The sequence below is a fragment of the Amblyomma maculatum genome, chromosome 8 (assembly GCF_055883805.1).
Source record: "Amblyomma maculatum isolate TAMU_Amacu chromosome 8, ASM5588380v1, whole genome shotgun sequence".
NCBI classification, from domain to species: Eukaryota; Metazoa; Arthropoda; class Arachnida; order Ixodida; family Ixodidae; genus Amblyomma; species Amblyomma maculatum.
This window is the reverse complement of record NC_139351.1, coordinates 42,438,464-42,444,261: the sequence shown is the minus strand read 5'-3', so window position 1 is coordinate 42,444,261 and position 5,798 is coordinate 42,438,464. Positions and strand designations below refer to the sequence as shown.

At 46.3% G+C, this 5,798-nt stretch overlaps 1 non-coding gene across 1 annotated transcript; it reads right to left on the bottom strand.

Annotated features, from left to right (window-relative positions):
- Positions 1-387: 387 nt before the first annotated feature.
- Positions 388-686, bottom strand: LOC146181050 (signal recognition particle RNA). The gene has a single exon (XR_014700461.1).
- Positions 687-5,798: the final 5,112 nt, after the last annotated feature.

Sequence of the window (5,798 nt, the reverse complement as noted above, 5' to 3'; positions counted from 1 at the left end):
CCGTAATGGCTTGCAGTATTTGTAAAAAAAAAATAAATAAAAGCAGATTTTCTTAATTGGGAAGATATCCTGTCGTATGCGATAATTTGCATAAAACTCGTGGAAACGAACTCATGCATGTGCATGCCACTGAAACTCTGAACACATGCAAAGATATCAGTGCTACCATTTTATAAGCTTGACTTTCCAAGCATCAGACGGCAACATCAGTAACCGCCAAAGCATAAAATACAACGCGGTGAAATTAAAGTGATACTAACGCGTGCAGCGTCCTCAAACGCGATGCAACGTCTGTTTGAAACAATGCGACATTAATTGGCATTATATGGGGAAAATCATTGCAGTAGCTTTTCGTGCAACTCGAACAACTGAAAAAAAAAAGAAAAAAAGGCGCTAGGTTCGAGTGTATTGTCTGGGCTACCCCACGCCGCCCATTCACAGGTGCTATCCCGCTACTGCAGAGCGCGGGAGCTTTTGCCTGCTGCGTTTCCGCCCTGGGCCGGTTCGCTCCTCCTTAGGCGACCTGGCCGCCACCGAGCTCCCCCGGGGCCACCATATCGGCGCCCAGCTTAGCGCGGACACCCGATCAACATGGGCAGACGTGGGGCAGGGCTCCCAGCCTCAACCCGTCCTCTATCGCCAGCCTCCAAGCAGCTGGATTACAGGGGCACGCCACTACCCCCGGCGGAGAAGCGATCAATGCGGCCGCTTCTTATATGCACAATAGTCTAATTCCCCCATCGTTATAGTCCTTTTTTTTTTAGTGGATGCTGCCTCCGGCACATGTATATTTTTATGTTCTCATGAGGAAATTTCTGTGATCAATCTTGGTTCACAGCTAAAATATCAGCATGCTGAAATATACGCTTCCGCAAGGGCGTCTGGTTTTGTTTTGACCTCAAGAGATGCCGCGCTAAGCGCAGCGAGCTAACCTCCTCTCTTGTTCGCTCGGTGGCGCCAACCTCGGGCTTATACCGGAGCTTCGATACCCGTTCGAAAGATGGGAGGCAGATGCAAAGAGCGCGATTTTTTGAATGGACTTTGCACATATAGAATCAGCCATACTTACAATCTCAGAGAATCGATCCTCTAGACCCCCTGCTTTTTGTTCGAGATTATAGAATCGAGCGTAGTTGAACGTGCGTAAGCAAAGCCTAAAACATAATCGGAGCAAGGAAGTTTTTTACTGACGAGGCCGCAGTTTGTACATTTCAATATGCAAGAAACAGAGCACCGCTCGGTATTCTGTTAGGGGTTCACATTATTGCGCATTATCCAAGTTTCGTTTCGGGAAATTATCCTTTTATGCCTTTGCGGCTATTCATGTGATGCCTGCCTCCAAGGTATTGTCATTTTTACATATATAAATCAAAAGCGAATAATTTTCTCCTTTTTTTTAAGAGATATCAAATTGTTCTAAATATTTATTATATAGCCTTCCTGCTCACCTGCAAATATCTGAAGTAGAAAAATTGTTACTGTTAAAAAGATTAAATTTTTCGTGGGAAGATACACTTTGCGACTGCAGAGAATTTCCCTTCGAACCGCTACGGATTTGAAACAGTGCGATGATTAATAAGCATATTTTTGCGTGCACTACACAGGTCATTCAGAAAATATGCATCAGAGCGCTTGAAGGGGAAATGTGTTCAACTACAGTTTCTTTAATTCAACAAAGTTTCAGTGGAATGGCGTGCCAGAGAAAAACGTTAAGGGACTATCTTTTACGCAAAAAAAGTATTTCTCTCTTTTACCATGTTGAATGTTTTGCTTTTTTTCTGTTACCTGTTATCCCAGTTAGAGCAATATTGCGTGAATATGAAGGCATCATATAAAACGAATGCACCTCTTTCTTTTTGTCGTCGTCCCCAAGTTGCGTTGTATTGAATTCGGTGCTGCCATCCTGTTCATTATATGCCTTCTGCACAAACAAAAGCCGTAAAGGCACTGACGCCGTCGCTAATAAATCAAAAAATTACTTTTTAGCTGCAGAGCCTTCGTGTGATACAATTTCTGTTTTCTTCATTCACGCTTGCTTGTGAGGATTTCATATAATTTCAATACAAAACAACTTCAGAACAACTTAAAAAAATTGTTTTGTATAATTTTATATTTCAGTCGCACCATCATGTTCTAACTGGGGTAGCGTGCAACTTAAACAAAGCCAAATATGTAAACTTTCGTCCGTCAATCTAAAGAAAGGCACTACAGCTTTCGCTGGTGACGTGTGATGCCCAAAACGGTGACCACTTCAATGTTTAAAGATTTTCTACGCCAGCATATTCCTTCGTTTTTTCTGCCATCATCCTCTGCTATGTAATGGCCTGGTTATCGACTATGCACTAGAGAGCTGCGCTTTTCAACTGTATTTCTTAGCTTGACAGTGGAATAGAGATAATAATAAAGCACGCACGCAAGCAGGAGACGCAATTTAATCGCATTACCAGACATGTCATTAGCATGCTTGAATTTTAACCGAGTGTTCTATGAAGTGTCATGACTGAGTAAATCACTTGACTCTTAAATCGTACTCTGTCCACGTGATTTTCTAGGCACGTCGCGAATTCGCGCTGCTTGCTATTATGTGTCTACTAAACGGCCCATGAAAAGCTGTTTACTACAATTATAAAACGCGCACTAGCAATAGGTACCCCGTCAATCCTCTCTGCACCGCAAGAATTCTTATGCTAGCATTATTAGCACTGAACATATGTGCGGCCAAAATTGATGTTCCTTCTGAGCTCAACCCATGCCGGCCCTCATAAACGAAATAGCTATAGTTTAACTCTGGTTAAGCTACAGGCTTGAGAAAGCAATACAATGGGTGGCTCTTCCTTGGTTTAAATCGGTTATTCTTGGTTTATCATGAAGACAAAGGCTTAGTTTAACTTATGTAATCATTTTATTGTTAACTCCGATGAACGCACGTTTGTGGCCTGTAAGGAATTGTGTCTTGGTTTCCACTTTGTCAGTGCTATATTTTGACTATAATGTAAATCTTTGTAGAACTAAGTCCAAACTTCTTCCCTAGAGCGCGGTCGCTGGCGTCTTGTAACATTCCACCATTCTCGTTTGCCTAGGCGCCGGGGGCCACTAGAACTCGAGCAAACTGGCTTCAGAGTCACTTAGTGTAGTCCAAGGCGTTGGAGGTAGTTTAGGTGATACGATGACGCCTCCGGAGGTGAGACATATCGATCCCTATTTCCCTCGTCCACCTCGAGATGGCGCAAGCGGTAGTGTTTGCACGACGCATGGTAACAATGTGCTGTAAAAGTGCTTCAGTACATCCCTCAGTTCACCAAAAAAGTGGATCGTTGGCTTGTAGGACGGCCATATCATATGGATAAACACGTAGGCAAAACGTGTTGTAACACAAGGCAGAAGTCAACACTTTATGTAGGGAACACGTAGCTTGTATGTAACGTAAATACAATACAGCCTCCCTTTAAGGCTCCAGTAATCAAATATTTTTAAGCTCAGTGAGGGCATCAGGAGTCTGACCTTTGCTTTCGTGGTTCCGAGTAATAATTTTATTCTAACATAATCTGCTACCTTGCGTCTTTCTCTCACGTTCACCTTTAATGACGTTGGCAGAATTCAGTCCTACACACACTATCATTTCTTTCGAACATATTGTGCACTTAAAAGGCAGACGCAAATGTAAATAAGTTTACAGGTAGTCCTCTGCTGGGATCTCAGGTTTGAAAGCGGAACGGCTTTGAGGAGGCATGGGTTCCTTTTTTTGTATTATTATCTTCTTCAGCAAGTATTTCAGGATACCAGAGAAAAAAAACGTCGGAACGGCTTCTCCAGCCAGAATATCAGTTCGTAGCGTACTTTCGAGCACCTTCCCGTTGTAATCAGCCGGCCATGTTTTGGTAACAAAACTGGGTTCAAAGAGCTTCGCGCTGACAGTCAGTCGGCTGCAGCAAGCGGTCCTTTGGCGGTATTGCGCTCCGAGGAGCATTTAGGTGACCCTCATCTTATGGAGCAGCGAACATGGAGACCTTCTCAGAGCATGTCCTAATTGTAACGGGATTTACATCGAGGGACGAAGAATTTTCTCATCATGCCGTCATTTTTCCATCGTGTAACGATCAGCGACAAAATTATTTCTCTGTGCGCAGGGTCAAGTGAAGAGGACGATAGCGAAGCCAAATGTCAACCACAGCAAAATGTCACGTTCTGTGAACGGTCCTAGAAGGGCCGAAGTTCCGTGACGTTGGTGGCATAAGTGCCCGCTAACACCACGAGCTCTTTGTGCCGCAAAGCACCAGCCGACCCTCCGCGCTACGGAGTGCCAGCCTTGTCGAAGGCAGTCGAGGGGGCGCTGCTTGCACCTTGGCGGTGACCCCGGCTCGGCCAACAAGGGACTTTTCCTGGAACCCGTGGCTGGGTCAAGATACCGCAGTGTTCAGAACGCGGAAAGCAATTGTGAACAGGAGTTTTCCTCCGGCAGCCTAGGAAAACAGCTACTCGCGGATACTTTTGATGGCTTGAGGCACTCTTTAGTTTTTTTGTTTTTTTTTCTGGCGCATACACCCAGTATAAGGACCCATATTAAACAACCTTCGCTAAGTTCGCCCCTCAAACAACGAGCGCTGGCTAGCAACTGACGTGAACATTTCGCGCAGAGATGTAGTGTGGCGGCTGGACGTTGTAGGTGATGATGATGAGGATGAGTTGTGCCTGCACCCTTTGTATCTGATGGGCTCAGTAATGTGCCCTAGCTGGATGAGAATAGAGAAACTAAAGGGCATAGAGAAATGAGAAAGGATAGTGTAGAGCTGTTATGCGCACTATCAGCGTCTAATTATTGTCCACCACATACGAATGCGGGCTTTCGCCGTGCGAATGGCGCCACTGTACGTGCTGTCCGCATTCTGCCGATTCAAATCCCAGTGCGCGCGCTAGCGTAGTGTCCAGTGTCGGCTGGGGCGATAGCTTCGCGCAATGCAGCATGGCCTCCGAGACCACCTCCGCGCATACGGGGGGATGGGGTACTCTCGGAGGCCAGGAACGAAGAATAATGTGCTCCGCCGTTGCGTCTTTGCTCCCACATGCCCTGCACATTGCTGCCTGTACTTCTGAGGAGGGGTCGAAGCGACGGCGGTAAATCAAAGTGCGGAGTGCTCCCATCCCTGCAACGAACTGGACCGGGCTACCGACATTACTGTCGTAGAGCGGCTCCGTCGACAGTGTTTATTTGTGTTCCAGGTACAGCGTCAGTGTCGACCTCTGTGCTGAAGCATTCCACATAGTGTTCTCCGCTTGGCGTACTTGCGTCCGTATGGAATTTTTGCACTCGGCGGCCTCCGTTGTACCGCTCGACCAAAAGCTGTATTTCCGGCTAATGGACAGTACACGGGTACACCATTGCGCGCGGATGCCCTTTAGGTGAACATAGCTGAAGACATTCTGTGCCCAGCGAACGTCTTTCATGATGCGTAGGCGTGCCTCATATGCGATTGTCCCCGACGTCCCCATAAGTCATGGCATTAGTGCCTTTCATCGCCGTAGTACGGGGTTGAAAGCGCTAACACGGAGATGGAAATGACGTCGTCATGGGGTTGTATACAGCCAGGTGTGCCTACTGCAAACGGAAAAGCCGCAGGCTTACCTGGTACTATTCGCTCCCCACTGACTTCTGCAGCTTTTCCGGACTCTTGCGCCAGTGTTCGAAGAAACTCTGTTGCGTTCCGTAGTCGCGTTCGTGGTCAACTAATCTCTGAGAGGCCGTAACACGGTACTGATTCGCGGAAGCTGTGAGTATATAGTGTGGACTGTTTTGGTTGACA